Raw genomic sequence first — 16,909 nt, forward strand, 5'->3', positions numbered from 1 at the left:
ACAAAATGCACACACTTAACACATAGACACACTTCCCACAAAATACACAGAAACACACACACTTACCACAAAATACACACAATGCACACTTTACACACAATACACACTATATAAAATACATACATTATATAATACACATCTTCGGTCAAAATACACACATAAACAAAAATACACACACATGCACACATTTCCCCAAAAATACACACAATGCACACCTTACGCACAAAGTAGACATAATGCACACACTCCACACTACTTGCACACAGTACACACTATATAAAATACATAAATTGCATATAAACACACTATTCAAAATATTAACAAACACTGTACACATCCCGATCAAAATATGCAAAATGCACAAAATGCACACCGCTTACATTACACACAACATACACTATACAAAATACACACACTATACACAAATAAATAGAAAATACATAAAACTTAACACAAAAAACACACATTGCATATATTGCACATAATACACACGTTACTGAAAATATAAACACACACTATACACAAAGCACGCACAATACATGCACAAAATATATTCACTACACACAATACCTGTAACACACTATAATATTCATATACGAGAACTACATATGTAGCACTATAAACACATTATATAAAACATAAATGCACTAAAATCATACACACAAAATACAAACTGTATTCAAAATACACACTACACAAAATACACAATTTCCACACATACACGGACATCCCAAACAATGCATACTTTATGCACAAAGTACACACAATCCACATACTACAAACTTCGTACATTGTAAAAATACAAATTACTCAAAATACATACATTGCATAAATTAGACACACTATACACATCCCTCGTCAAAATACAAACATTAATAATAAAATACACACAATAAACACGAAAAACACACATCGCAAAAATACATACATTGCATAAATACATAAACTATACCAAATATAAATAAACACAATACACATCCCCGATCCAAACACACATTATAATAAATTACATACATTAAACACAAAATACACATAGACACACTTCCCACACATAAACACACACTAAACACATCTTAGTAAAAAATACACACACTAATAATAAAATACATAGATTAAACACAAAATACACAATTCACACACAGACACACTCCACCAGCATGCATTGAACACAATACACTTAATAAACATACAAACATTACGCTACACATATACACTATCCACGAATATATATATACAATACAGACACCGCACAATCTATTCAAACACATTATAAACATAAAGATACACATAGGGAAAATAACTATAAACAGTACATACATTGCACACAATACGAACTGTATTCAAAATATACACCGTGTGCAGAGACTCTATATATAAAGAATACACACTGTACACGCACCATACACACACTATACACGCACCACCACACTAATACAAAATGCACACACTTAACACATAGACACACTTCCCACAAAATACACAGAAACACACACACTTACCACAAAATACACACAATGCACACTTTACACACAATACACACTATACAAAATACATACATTGTATAATACACATCTTCGGTCAAAATACACACATAAACAAAAAATACACACACATGCACACATTTCCCAAAAATACACACAATGCACACCTTACACACAAAGTAGACATAATGCACACACTCCACACTACTTGCACACAGTACACACTATATAAAATACATAAATTGCATATAAACACACTATTCAAAATATTAACAAACACTGTACACATCCCGATCAAAATACGCAAAATGCACAAAATGCACACTGCTTACATTACACACAACATACACTATACAAAATACACACACTATACACAAATAAATAGAAAATACATAAACTTAACACAAAAAACACACATTGCATATATTGCACATAATAAAACACGTTACTGAAAATATAAACACACACTATACACAAAGCACGCACAATACATGCACAAAATATATTCACTACACACAATACCCGTAGCACATTATAATATTCATATACGAGAACTACATATGTAGCACTATAAACACATTATATAAAACATAAATGCACTAAAATCATACACACAAAATACAAAACTGTATTCAAAATACACACTACACAAAATACACAATTTCCCACACATACACGGACATCCCAAACAATGCATACTTTATGCACAAAGTACACACAATCCACATACTACAAACTTCGTACATTGTAAAAATACAAATTACTCAAAAATCATACATTGCATAAAATAGACACACTATACACATCCCTGGTCAAAATACAAACATTAATAATAAAATACACACAATAAACACGAAAAACACACATCGCAAAAATACATACATTGCATAAATACATAAACTATACCAAATATAAATAAACACAATACACTCCCCGATCCAAACACACATTATAAATAAATTACATACATTAAACACAAAATACACAGACACACTTCCCACACATAAACACACACTAAACACATCTCTAGTAAAAATACACACACTAACATTAAAATACATAGATTAAACACAAAATACACAATTCACAACACAGACACACTCCATAGCATGCATTGAACACAATACACTTAATAAAAATACATACATTGCATAAATACATAAACTATACCAATATAAATAAACACTATACACATCCTTGATCCAAACACACATTATAAATATATTACATACATTAAACACAAAATACACATAGACACACTAATAATAAAATACACAAATTAAACACACAATCCACATACTCCAAACTTCGTACATTGCAAAAATACAAATTACTCAAAATACATACATTGCATAAAATAGACACACTATACACATCCCTCGTCAAAATACAAACATTAATAATAAAATACACACATCACAAAAATACATAGACTATACCAAATATAAATAAACACTATACACATCCCCGATCCAAACACACATTATAAATAAATTACATACATTAAACACAAAATACACATAGACACACTTCACACACATAAACACACACTAAACACATCTCTAGTAAAAAATACACACACTAATATTTAAATAGATAGATTAAACACAAAATATACAATTCACACACAGACACACTCCATAGCATACATTGAACACAATACATTTAATAAAAATAAATACATTGCATAATATACATAAACTATACCAAATATAAATAAACACTATACACATCCTTGATCCAAATACGCACATTATAAATATATTACATACATTAAGCACAAAATACACATAGACACACTAATAATAAAATACACAAATTAAACACACAATCCACATACTCTAAACTTCGTACATTGCAAAAATACAAATTACTCAAAATACATACATTGCATAAAATAGACACACTATACACATCCCTGGTCAAAATACAAATATTAATAATAAAATACACACATTAAACACAAAAACACACATCACAAAAATACATAGATTGCATAAATACATAGACTATACCAAATATAAATAAACACTATACACATCCCCGATCCAAATACAAACATTAATAATAAAATACACACTTCCACACACATACACACAAATGCACAATTTATACACAGTGTACATATAATCCACACAATACACACTATTCAAAATACATACATTGCATAAAATACACACACTATACACATCCCTAGTCAAAATACAACCAAAAATACACACACTTCACACACTATACAAAATACATACATTGCATAAAATACGCAATATACAAAATACAAACAAATGTATATAAAGAACACACACTATACACTAAGCAAAAAATACACACTTCATAAATAAAATACTTACATTAAACACAAAATAAACATACTACATACACAGAATAAACACACTTCCCATAAAATAAACATAATGCACTTTATACACACAATCCACACACTCCACACTACATACATTGCACACAACACAACTAATCAAAATACATACATTGCAAAAAATACAGATTATATACAAAATATAAAAACAGACACTATACACATCCCCGGACAAAATACACACATTAAACACAAATTACACACACTTACCACAAAATACACACACTGCATACTTCACAGGAAAAATACAAATAATCCACAAAATCCACACTACAAACGCACACAATACACACTATACAAAATACAAACATTGCGCTACACTCCTATCCACAAATATATATATACAATACACACACCACACATCCTATTCAAGCACAATATAAACAAAAAATATGCACACGTAGGCAAATTTATTATACACAAAATACAAACACTGCACACATACACACAACAAAAAAAATACACACTGCTTACATTGCACAAAATATAAATACACACTATACACAATACACATACTATACACAAAACAAATGAAATAAATACACTATACATACCATACACATAAAATACATGCACTTCACATAGTACGATGTACACACAATACACTATAAAGCACATAGTACGATGTACACACAATACACTATAAAGCACAAAGCACGATGTACACATAATACACTATAAACAAATACACGTTACACACATTATATGAAAAAAATACATGCATATACACACATTGCAATAGTTACACAAAATACATGCACGACAAACACGCATATACGCGAAATCAAGACACTACTCTCGTATGGCGGATTATGGCGGTTCGCCTAAAAACCGCCACAGGGATATGGCAGATATGGCGGTCAATAATTAAATAAATAAAATAATACTTATATATTTATATATAATTCAGAAATTAGAAAATAATTAAAATATAACATCTAAAACACTTTAAACAATTAATAAAGTATAAAATACAACTCTAACCTCCATGTTTCTTGCATAATGCCCCATTCCTAAATACAATACACACGCAATGTTGTCAAATGTCGGATATGGCGGTGTTATGGCAGCGACATGGTGCTATGGCGTTTCAACCACTGAACGCCATGCCATAGCGCCATGGCGCCACCATATCTGCTATTTGATTACATTGATAAAATATACACGCGCTCCACATACACAAACAAAAAAATGACATGCACACATACATAAAATACACATGCAGGTACTGCACACACTACACACTATTACTGTCCTGCCATGTAAAAAGGCATGACTTCTTTAGTAATCAATTCACATTGGAAAGAAATATACCTTCAAGACAATTTCTTTAGTTGTTTATCTAGGCTCCATTGCATAATCTGTAATTTAAAAAAGCATAACTTCTTTAGTAAAAAATTCACATTGGAAAGGAATATATCTACAAGAAAAGTTCTTCAGTTGTCTATCCATGGCAACCGGCACTGAAAAAAAAAAAGAAAACATATAACTGGAATGAAGCCATAGTATAAAGCTTCTTATTGACAACCATTTGGTTTTCAATATTAGTTGTTGTACCTGCGACAATACAAAAGTTTGTTGCAAAAGTAATAGATCGTTAGTAAGTATTTAATACAAGTGTGATGGATGTGGAGAGACTTGACTAACTGCATATTCTGATTGTCCTTGTAAAAGGCCTTGAGCATAAGGAAGCTGGTCAGAATATCCTAAGCTAACTCACTTGTCATCCCCGGTCAAAGTTCCGTATGAATGAGGGCTAGGTGTAGCATACTATTATCGTGATTACAAAATCAACCTCCAATAGTACCATTGAATAAAAATAGAAAACTGAAGCAACCAAATAATATAGAATTACCTCAATCTAAAATTTGAGGATCATCATCATGTTCGGCATTGCATAAATCTCAGCAAGAAACCAAGAATTCCCATTGTCCAAGGGTAAGGAGGCCTATATCCAATACCTGTTCGAACAGGGTTAAATAATCACATTTACAGTCCTAACCAGGATATTTGAAGAATTCAAATGACCATTCGATTTGAGAATACTACCATTTTTATATCAATGATCAAGAGAATTATAAGTTAGCACATAGGTAACCAGAGAATACAACCATAACAAGGAACAAAAATCCCCAGAGTAAAAAGCATGTGAAAACCAAAAGGACCAAAATCAAGTGACAGTGACCAAAAAGTATAAGACAGCTACATCCAATCACCTCTACATGAGTTTCTCTTCTCTCAGCCGTAACAGCAATCCCAATGTTAATATAATCCATAAGCACACAAAGAGAAAGTAGCACAACTAAAAGTGATAATTTACTTGCTTAGGTTGACCTAGAAGACTGGCAAACCTGACGAGGCAGATTGTATTGACAGCACAATGCCACTGCATATCTAATTGTGGGAGTGAGTAGATTAGCTCTCAAAATACTGTCAGAACAAGGAAAAATAGAAAAAGTATCAAGTGAACTAAAGTAGACAAAGACCCTATTACTTGCCTTAAGAAGTTTAGGTGTATTGTGCTGGCTTCTTTATGTAATTAGGAGTAACGAATGGTTTCTTCTCATCTGGAGAACATGGTGGTATATGTTGTAGTGGAGGATCAAAGAAGGAACTGCTAATCTAGACAATGTGCCTACAATCTGAAAATAAAAGGACGCAATTGCATTGATCATGAGTTCACGCAAATAACTTGGAGTAGAAGTATTATCACAAGCACATAGACAAAAGGACCCAATTGCAGCGATCACGTTAAAGTGCTATCATGATGACATCCAGATAGCATTATAACATTTGTCATGTTTTTAGGAAACATACATTTGTTTCTCATATTCATGTTCAACTACTTAACAAGCAAATAGTATTACTATGTCAAATACCTCAATATGTAGAGCAAAAGATTGAATAAGACTGTGTCACTGATCAGTATTGGCACTATGATGATCAGTGATTCAGTATAACTATCTGAAATCTTATTAAGTGCTCTCTCTACAATGTGCTCCTATAATTGCAGTACTGTGGCCAGACGTCAGACTGAAATTCATAATAATTACATTAACTGATAACCTAGGAAGGGATGAACTTTTGAATCTGCATGCTTCTTCAAAGCATCTAAAACAGCTCATAAAGCAGTAAAGTACCCAGAACACTTACTGACTGATCCTAAACCCTAAAGGCAAACTGGAAATTTTAGAATGGGGTACATTACAACTATCACAGTAAGCTTGAAGATTATTTTACAACACTATTTAATGTTCACTCAGTAAATCACTTAGCATGATCAACTGCTTCAGAACTATACGAATCGAAAACAAGAACAATCAAGGTTAGGGCTAAATAGATACGAAATCAATGATATTAGAAGTACTATTTAGATTGCAAAAAAACTCACCCTTTTTGGCTTCCGGTTCTCACGAAGCATGTCGATGCGGCTGGTAAGAGTTACTCCGAAAACGCTTATCGAAAAGGACTGAACATCCGAGGAGAAGAAGCCATGGAATTTCGATGGCCCTGATGAATATCGAAACTGAATTATTAGCGTTCAAGCACAGCATTTTGAATTAAATGAACTGAATCCCAAAATATCTGTATGGGGTGTTCCAAAGCAAGATGCGAAGGTCATGATCAAAGCAAGATATGTCAAACATATAAAAATTCAGATAACCTGCTTTGAGAAGTTACGAATTGTGGCATGCATATTTAAAGCAGAGGAGAAGGAAAAGGGGGAGGGGGTAATGTTTACAAGAATAGACCATACCATATCATTTCTATTACATTTCTAATTCCATCTCCCATATGTGGACAACAAACTACCCCTAATGTTTGATGAGAAGGTCATTATCAAAGGAAGATAAGTCTGATAGTATGAACACTTCATTACATTAAACGTATGAAACTCTGGTAAGGCTGCTTTGAGAAGGCAAGAACTGTGGCATGCATATTTAAAACAGAGAAGGAAAAGGGGAAGGACGTAATGTTCACAATATTAGATCATATCATACTAAAAGGAAAACATCAGAGTACTTCCACACTCCGTATTTTTATTTTTGTATTTATGTTAACGATTTTGCTATTTTTATATAGCAAGCGGGCCATGGGGGGGGAGGACAATTTAGACACTAAGAATCACATAGACCAAGGATAGGCATGTTTCTACACTAACTAAAATAAATAACTCTGGAATATACCTCATCCTTATGAAAAGATGTGTACCCCCGCCAAGCAATTAGAGGAAATAACATCAACCATTTTTCATCCCATGGGTATAGCAAGCAATTTTATGGCCATGGACATTCATTACATAAGAAGACAACTTCCATTCCTAAATAAAGTAAGATAAGTTCCAAAAACATGTTTAGTCGATTCAATATAGATTACAGAGAACCCTTTTTGGAAGACCTACCTTTCAACTCCTCTTCACGTCGTTGTCTATCCATCCTGCAAAACAATCAAAGATGGTAGATGTAAAAGAACATAGATTCAAAAGCAGGGAAAGTAGAACTAAATCAGTTGCAGTACTCCTCGCCTCTACACTAGACGTATAAGATGTTGAGTTGGAACATATGCATGTTCAATGTTACCAGATGCAACTAGCATGTTTTTAGCTTCATTCTTGAATCCTTCAGTTGTGGCAATTGCTATGACCTGCATAATTTTCACCAAAGAATGCCCTCTATTAAGATCTAACAAAATAAACAAAACATAATGCCAACAGTAAATGAAGTAAAAGCATTCCATCCACCACGCCCTTAAAAGGATGATATCTTCCAAACCCTGGTTTGGCATTTGCAATATGAAAAAGCACCCGGTGTACCTACAAAAAGGAAAAAAGTAAATTATTTAATCAAATACATCTACAAGAACAACAGACTAAAATAAGTAAAAGAACAAAAATTTGTTTAGCTGATAACCTTGACGAAACAGATCTACCAGATTCATAATTATCTGCAATGGATGTGGCACGAAAAAAATCAATATAATGATATGGAAAAGTGGAAAAACATAAATATATTTTTTTACTAGGAGATGAATGAGTTAAATGTAAGTAGCATAATACCTTGAAGAGCTCCATATGGCTTCAGTCGTTTGCTAATAACAGCTAAAGCAAAATGTTGTATATATCTCAATTTTTTGGGTACATATAAGGGAAGAGATATAAGATAGGTCTAGGCGCCACATAGCAGCTAAAAGAGTTGGCCAACATCAATCAAGTAACAAAAAATTTGGATGTTCATACCGTTTCTTGTCCATAAACCCTCTCAATATTTCATTAAAGCATGGTTCAGCCGCTTTACAACCATCTGCTTATTTATCCTGGAAAGGTAACCAAAAAATATCTAGAGACATAAGTTGATACACAACTACCTACAGAATAACAACCTTGCATAATGAAAAACCATCATAGTAGATGCAGTGGGTTTGACCAGCTTTATTTCATCAAGGAAACTCACCAATCCAGCAAGTTGTCTTCTTGATAGCCATTTAAAAAGATCCCTGCGCCCTTCTATGCCTATTTCAGCATCTGAGAGAATAATATATGGTAGCTAAACGCTAAAGACATCAGCAAGCGTGAGGTTAACAATACTCAAAGCAGGAAGTCGAAAAACACTATTTTCTAAAATGACTACAGACCATTTTATCGAGATGAGCAGCACCAAGCATTGGTACTCTCATTGTACACTCAATCATATGCTTTTTGTGTCGCCAAGGCATTTCAAGGCATCTGAAAGAATGCCCTGCATGAGCCACATTCATGTAAATGATCAAGCCTCACAGGAGCTATGTACATGACAGAAGAGTTTGAATATTGGGATTTAAAGGTACAAATATTGTGTTTGACGTTTTCAAGATTATCTAAAGGATCCCAAGTATTTATAATATTGGGATTGTAACTCACAGTTAGTTAGCGCAAGAGACTCTTAATAATAGTATAACTAATAGTATACGAGAGTACCTTGCCTGACTTCTCAACTGGCAGTCCATTGCAGTCGTAAGAGTACCGATTGTGGACTAAGTAGCAATAATAAAAAAAATGCTGTTACTGTCGTGTGGACGCCCTTTTAGAGCTCCAAATAGATCTCCTAAAACAAGAAAGATAAAAGGGCATATCATGTAGATAATTATATACTCCATATACAAAAGTTGATAGTTATTTCAAAATTTTCACTGAACGTACCAGTTCCAGCAGGCAGAATAGGTTTGTTCGCCTCTTCCAGAATTTTGGTCACACTTTCAATAGATTCCGAACGGACCTACACTGAAGATAAAGTCAGATTGACAGCATGCCCTCTTAAATCATTCATAGATTTGATGATTAACAAACATATACTCCATTTAACCAACTTTCAAATCAGAAACCTCTAAGCCTTTTAACAGGGGGGGTAGTCTTTTCACTGATATCTTGACGTGGAAGACCATCCATGCCAGTGATGCCACCACTCACCGCAGTTGATGTAGAATCAGTTACTTTATCAACCTTCCTAAAGCTGCAGATGCATGCAAAGGGTAATATTTGTAAATTTGAACTGAAGAAAAAAACATATCATAAGAAAAATGACAGTTACACACAAAAAAAATTAATATTGTCATACTCGGCGTCGAGAGTACTTAGTAAAGCAAGTTTATCATCGGACAGAAATCACTTTATATCTTCGAGAAGAGAAAAACACAGTTACTTCTTTTTCAAATTTGACTATTAAGATTTCCATAAAACCCCTCTAATAAGCCACCTCCCAACACATCCCCAGATATGAAAGCTGAGTTTTAAAAAATGTATCCCCATAAGACAGAAATCCCTGTATATCTTCAAGAAGAGGAAAAAAACAGTTAATTCCTCTTCAGATTTGACTATTTTGATTTCAGTAAAACCACACTAATAAGCTCCCTCGCAACACATCCAGTGACTGAGTTTAAAAAATGTAACACCTGGACCAACAAACTGTTGCATTTCTAGATGTAGCTGCACTAGATTGTAAACCGACGTACTTGCATAAGTCAATTAAATCCTGGAAAATGATTATCACGCATGTTAAAACCGATAAGTTTTGAGCACCTTCAGCTTAATATGAGAAGTACCAAAGTCGTCCACTGCAGAAACCATCCATGATAGGCCTTCACTAAGAACCTATGGAAATATCACAGTTATATTCAAAAGAGAGAGACAAACAGACGAAGGTTTGAGCACCGGCACCTTCCCACATGGAAATATCTACATAGCTTTAAGCGCACCTCGGGTGAAAGAATATCATGCAACCATGCTACTTGTTTCAATACAGAATGTAACACAGCTCAAGTCAACGACCTTACAAGAGGAACTTTGTTTTTCACTGCTACCTTCACATCTGTAGAAAACTAATAATCAATAAGATTAAAACTGTAGAAAGAACTTTCTAATTCCAAATCATAATAAGACAAATTCTTCTTTATTACCTTGAGACCCATGCATTAGTTTTTCCTTTCATATATGCTGTGGAGACAGCCACGGGATCCAATAACATGTTTTCGTTATTAGTCGAAAAGAACTCATCAATTTCAAACAAGTGCCTGATTGACCTTTTTCTCGTAGCAATCTGCAGAGAAACATCACAGTTATATTCAAAAGAGAAAGACAAACAGGCGACGGTTTGAGCACCGGCACCTTCCCACATGGAAATATCTACATAGCTTTAAGCGCACCTCGGGGAAAGAATAGCATGCAACCATTTGTAGAGCTACAAAGCTGGATCAAGTGCAGGTGCAGCCAATCCTGTTGCAGGTCCGAATACATCTTTAATACCCGACATCGATGATTCATCAAGTTACTTGAAATTCTCGAAGACCAGAGTGAGTATCTGCTCAATTTGAACAGAAACAGAAACTTCTCCCAGAAAACTGGCCTGATCAGGAAAACAATCAAGACATTAAATTAGATACTATCATACAATAACCAGGAAATGTAAAAATTATAAGAAAACGACAACTTGCCACATAACGACCTACCTCTTAGTGACTCAATGTGTGCTTACTTTTGTCTTTGATTACCACGGGCAGCAGAATGTCGTGCACCAAATCAAGATAATCTACTGTTGCTGTGGAGATATCCATAACGTATGAAAGGTATCTAAAAGATCGAAAAGCAAGAATGCATTTAACAATTGTGGAAACATATATAGCCGTTCCAGGTAACCAGAAATGCACATTCATGATACCTGAGCTTTGTGTATGCATCTAAAACTCCAGAAAAGATGCAAATGAATCCACCAACCATTTCCACGAACCATGTAGCAACAAGTTTCTGTGCTGAAACTGTTGGCCTTTCATCGCAGTCTCCAAAACACAGTCTTAAGCGATAGTTTCTGCTACAGATATGCACTGGACGTAACACATAGTTAGTGATGCCACTTTCGCCGAAGGATGGAATCTTGATTCTGAACGAAATAGGCGCTAAGCATGACATATAAAACATCTGCATATACCTTGTAACTATCTTTATCTGCAGTGGTTGAGTAGTTGATGTATAGCTGTATTTTTCTCAGCTTTTTCATGCTCTTTTTCCCCGGATATAACACACTGACGACGCTTCTTCCCCTGCATTAAAACAAGCAGAAAAATTTAACCCTTTCAGACACATAAACAGATCTGTTTCAAAACAACAAAAAACCAAACATGAGGTCAAGATCAAGTACCAATTCATCAGAAATGTCAGCCACCTGAACAAGAACATGCCCACAATATAATTCAGATTCAGATCATCTCCAAATCCACCTGGCAAGCTGCAGATCAAGAGCAGTATAATTCACTTATTGATGATCTGCCAAACTTAAGAACTAGACGGAGAATGAGAAACAAAACATATAAAACACGAGCTTCACCAGGTCCCGGTTGCATTCCCAATGCATCCTCTTCGGACGAACTTTTCAATCTCAACATACAAGAATATGATTCTGCAATTAAAAACAAGATTTGCAATCCGAGTAGAAGTTAGATTGAATGAGAAACAAGACTCCATAATTGATATATGAATGAATGTAAGAAACATGCATACCTTGCACCAATTCATAAGTTGATGCGCTTTATGAGCATGGGTACTTCTTTCAAGTATCCACGAGTCCCAACAATTAAGTGTGCAACGCTTCTATGCAATAAAGAGAGCCTCTTACAATGTCAGATTTTTTTTATTTTTTTCTTTTTTTTCTCTTTTTCATTTTTTTCCTTTTTTTCTTTTTTTCTTTTTTTTCTTTTTTTTGTTTCTTTTTGTTGGATGAAACAACCAATTTCACATTTGATAACCTTTGCTGAAATGTTTCCAGCTTCACCGTGGATGAAGACTTTAAAGATGTAAACGTGAAACCAGTGGGTTGCTTCGTCCCCATTTTCACATTACGAACTGAAAAATAATAGAAAAACTTTGTACAGTTAAATACAAGCCATGCTCAAGAAGCATAAAACAATTTTCTTGTAATACCACATAGTCACCTTGAACTCTAATCTTCCCGATGGTTTCTTAGACTTTACGTAAGCGCCTTCACCCACAAGTTCAGAATGATCTTTCCTCGTCAGCTTTTCCTCTGATTTTAATAATATATTTCTTAACCTGCAAATTTAACTGAGGAAAGTTAATGTAACAGCAGATATACCCTTTTAAATAACTTTCTTTTGTGCAAAAGAAACCAAAATATGCTTTGGAAGCTAACTAATCAGCATATGCAGCAGAAAATTAAAAACAAAATCCAGAGATTATCTCACCTAATACATCCCTCAGCAGTGAACATTCATTTTCCAAAAAGGGAGGAGCTCTCATATAGCTCCTTGCCCACGAGTGGAGGCATAGGCGGACAGATGCATCATAAGATAAAACAGCATACCAGTTGCCTAGACCACTGCATCAGTTTTAGATGACATAACAAGTATTAAAAGATCTGCTTCCATGAAAATAAGCTAAATGAGAACTATTAACTTCAAGATCTTTCATGTTTATCAGGCATAAAGAATCCCGAATTTCCTATGGGAATATCTCCTAGCATAAAAAATTGATAATGCTTTTTGCAACAATGTACTTATAGCTACGCAAAATCTAGAAGTGAAGAAAAAGATATTTTATTAATTCATCTGTCATCTCTGACATATTTCTTTGTGGAACAGTGGAATATAAAGTTTTTTTACAACGGAGTTACTCATTACAAACAATTGAGATTCCGAGACATATTTTGATTCAATGATCAATATCAGGTGTTAAAGAAGTAATTGATTGAAAAAAATCAAAATAAATATGCATGGTTGAGAGAAACAGATTATGCTTCTAACTTACCTCCAAAATAAATGAGGGAACATATTCCTCGTGAACCTTAGGTATGGTCGCTGTGTTACTTGTTTCAATACAGAATGTAACACAGCTCAAGTCAACGACCTTACAAGAGGAACTTTGTTTTTCACTGCTACCTTCACATCTGTAGAAAACTAATAATCAGTAAGATTAAAACTGTAGAAAGAACTTTCTAATTCCAAATCATAATAAAGACAAATTCTTCTTTATTACCTTGAGACCCATGCATTAGTTTTTCCTTTCATATATGCTGTGGAGACAGCCACGGGATCCAATAACATGTTTTCGTTATTAGTCGAAAAGAACTTATCAATTTCAAACAAGTGCCTGATTGACCTTTTTCTCGTAGCAATCTGCAGAGAAACATCACAGTTATATAAAAAAGAAAGACAAACAGGCGACGGTTTGAGCACCGGCACCTTCCCACATGGAAATATCTACATAGCTTTAAGCGCACCTCGGGGAAAGAATAGCATGCAACCATTTGTAGAGCTACAAAGCTGGATCAAGTGCAGGTGCAGCCAATCCTGTTGCAGGTCCGAATACATCTTTAATACCCGACATCGATGATTCATCAAGTTACTTGAAATTCTCGAAGACCAGAGTGAGTATCTGCTCAATTTGAACAGAAACAGAAACTTCTCCCAGAAAACTGGCCTGATCAGGAAAACAATCAAGACATTAAATTAGATACTATCATACAATAACCAGGAAATGTAAAAATTATAAGAAAACGACAACTTGCCACATAACGACCTACCTCTTAGTGACTCAATGTGTGCTTACTTTTGTCTTTGATTACCACGGGCAGCAGAATGTCGTGCACCAAATCAAGATAATCTACTGTTGCTGTGGAGATATCCATAACGTATGAAAGGTATCTAAAAGATCGAAAAGCAAGAATGCATTTAACAATTGTGGAAACATATATAGCCGTTCCAGGTAACCAGAAATGCACATTCATGATACCTGAGCTTTGTGTATGCATCTAAAACTCCAGAAAAGATGCAAATGAATCCACCAACCATTTCCACGAACCATGTAGCAACAAGTTTCTGTGCTGAAACTGTTGGCCTTTCATCGCAGTCTCCAAAACACAGTCTTAAGCGATAGTTTCTGCTACAGATATGCACTGGACGTAACACATAGTTAGTGATGCCACTTTCGCCGAAGGATGGAATCTTGATTCTGAACGAAATAGGCGCTAAGCATGACATATAAAACATCTGCATATACCTTGTAACTATCTTTATCTGCAGTGGTTGAGTAGTTGATGTATAGCTGTATTTTTCTCAGCTTTTTCATGCTCTTTTTCCCCGGATATAACACACTGACGACGCTTCTTCCCCTGCATTAAAACAAGCAGAAAAATTTAACCCTTTCAGACACATAAACAGATCTGTTTCAAAACAACAAAAAACCAAACATGAGGTCAAGATCAAGTACCAATTCATCAGAAATGTCAGCCACCTGAACAAGAACATGCCCACAATATAATTCAGATTCAGATCATCTCCAAATCCACCTGGCAAGCTGCAGATCAAGAGCAGTATAATTCACTTATTGATGATCTGCCAAACTTAAGAACTAGACGGAGAATGAGAAACAAAACATATAAAACACGAGCTTCACCAGGTCCCGGTTGCATTCCCAATGCATCCTCTTCGGACGAACTTTTCAATCTCAACATACAAGAATATGATTCTGCAATTAAAAACAAGATTTGCAATCCGAGTAGAAGTTAGATTGAATGAGAAACAAGACTCCATAATTGATATATGAATGAATGTAAGAAACATGCATACCTTGCACCAATTCATAAGTTGATGCGCTTTATGAGCATGGGTACTTCTTTCAAGTATCCACGAGTCCCAACAATTAAGTGTGCAACGCTTCTATGCAATAAAGAGAGCCTCTTACAATGTCAGATTTTTTTTATTTTTTTCTTTTTTTTCTCTTTTTCATTTTTTCCTTTTTTTCTTTTTTTCTTTTTTTTCTTTTTTTTGTTTCTTTTTGTTGGATGAAACAACCAATTTCACATTTGATAACCTTTGCTGAAATGTTTCCAGCTTCACCGTGGATGAAGACTTTAAAGATGTAAACGTGAAACCAGTGGGTTGCTTCGTCCCCATTTTCACATTACGAACTGAAAAATAATAGAAAAACTTTGTACAGTTAAATACAAGCCATGCTCAAGAAGCATAAAACAATTTTCTTGTAATACCACATAGTCACCTTGAACTCTAATCTTCCCGATGGTTTTCTTAGACTTTACGTAAGCGCCTTCACCCACAAGTTCAGAATGATCTTTCCTCGTCAGCTTTTCCTCTGATTTTAATAATATATTTCTTAACCTGCAAATTTAACTGAGGAAAGTTAATGTAACAGCAGATATACCCTTTTAAATAACTTTCTTTTGTGCAAAGAAACCAAAATATGCTTTGGAAGCTAACTAATCAGCATATGCAGCAGAAAATTAAAAACAAAATCCAGAGATTATCTCACCTAATACATCCCTCAGCAGTGAACATTCATTTTCCAAAAAGGGAGGAGCTCTCATATAGCTCCTTGCCCACGAGTGGAGGCATAGGCGGACAGATGCATCATAAGATAAAACAGCATACCAGTTGCCTAGACCACTGCATCAGTTTTAGATGACATAACAAGTATTAAAAGATCTGCTTCCATGAAAATAAGCTAAATGAGAACTATTAACTTCAAGATCTTTCATGTTTATCAGGCATAAAGAAT

The 16,909-nt window shown here is 34.4% G+C and overlaps 2 long non-coding RNA genes across 13 annotated transcripts; both read right to left on the bottom strand.

Annotated features, from left to right (window-relative positions):
* Window positions 1–5,348: 5,348 nt before the first annotated feature.
* LOC121792024 lies at window positions 5,349–13,339 on the bottom strand. 7 transcript variants are annotated; one of them, XR_006048810.1, is made up of 22 exons: window positions 12,881–13,278; window positions 12,708–12,779; window positions 12,522–12,608; window positions 12,312–12,423; window positions 12,045–12,207; window positions 11,836–11,956; window positions 11,533–11,732; window positions 11,287–11,426; window positions 11,086–11,198; window positions 10,910–10,981; window positions 10,216–10,343; window positions 10,034–10,114; window positions 9,812–9,938; window positions 9,309–9,593; window positions 8,915–9,171; window positions 8,769–8,802; window positions 8,600–8,671; window positions 8,439–8,502; window positions 8,261–8,295; window positions 7,250–7,368; window positions 5,714–5,819; window positions 5,349–5,628 (listed from the first exon to the last, which is right to left on the bottom strand). It is a non-coding gene; the product is annotated as an uncharacterized LOC121792024 (long non-coding RNA). The 7 variants fall into 7 exon arrangements; XR_006048812.1 differs by lacking the exons at window positions 5,349–5,628; window positions 5,714–5,819; window positions 7,250–7,368; window positions 8,261–8,295; window positions 8,439–8,502 and adding an exon at window positions 13,312–13,339 and having other exon boundaries at window positions 8,657–8,671; window positions 8,769–9,171; window positions 12,881–13,222; XR_006048813.1 differs by lacking the exons at window positions 5,349–5,628; window positions 5,714–5,819; window positions 7,250–7,368; window positions 8,261–8,295; window positions 8,439–8,502 and adding an exon at window positions 13,301–13,336 and having other exon boundaries at window positions 8,657–8,671; window positions 8,769–9,171; window positions 12,881–13,222.
* On the bottom strand, window positions 13,339–16,796 carry LOC121792023. 6 transcript variants are annotated; one of them, XR_006048803.1, is made up of 13 exons: window positions 16,664–16,796; window positions 16,394–16,512; window positions 15,964–16,304; window positions 15,791–15,862; window positions 15,605–15,691; window positions 15,395–15,506; window positions 15,128–15,290; window positions 14,919–15,039; window positions 14,616–14,815; window positions 14,372–14,511; window positions 14,144–14,282; window positions 13,582–13,715; window positions 13,339–13,429 (listed from the first exon to the last, which is right to left on the bottom strand). It is a non-coding gene; the product is annotated as an uncharacterized LOC121792023 (long non-coding RNA). The 6 variants fall into 6 exon arrangements; XR_006048805.1 differs by having other exon boundaries at window positions 13,339–13,441; XR_006048808.1 differs by having other exon boundaries at window positions 15,771–15,862.
* Between the last annotated feature and the right edge of the window lie 113 nt (window positions 16,797–16,909).

This window comes from Salvia splendens, unplaced genomic scaffold (assembly GCF_004379255.2).
Source record: "Salvia splendens isolate huo1 unplaced genomic scaffold, SspV2 ctg998, whole genome shotgun sequence".
Taxonomy (NCBI): domain Eukaryota; kingdom Viridiplantae; phylum Streptophyta; class Magnoliopsida; order Lamiales; family Lamiaceae; genus Salvia; species Salvia splendens.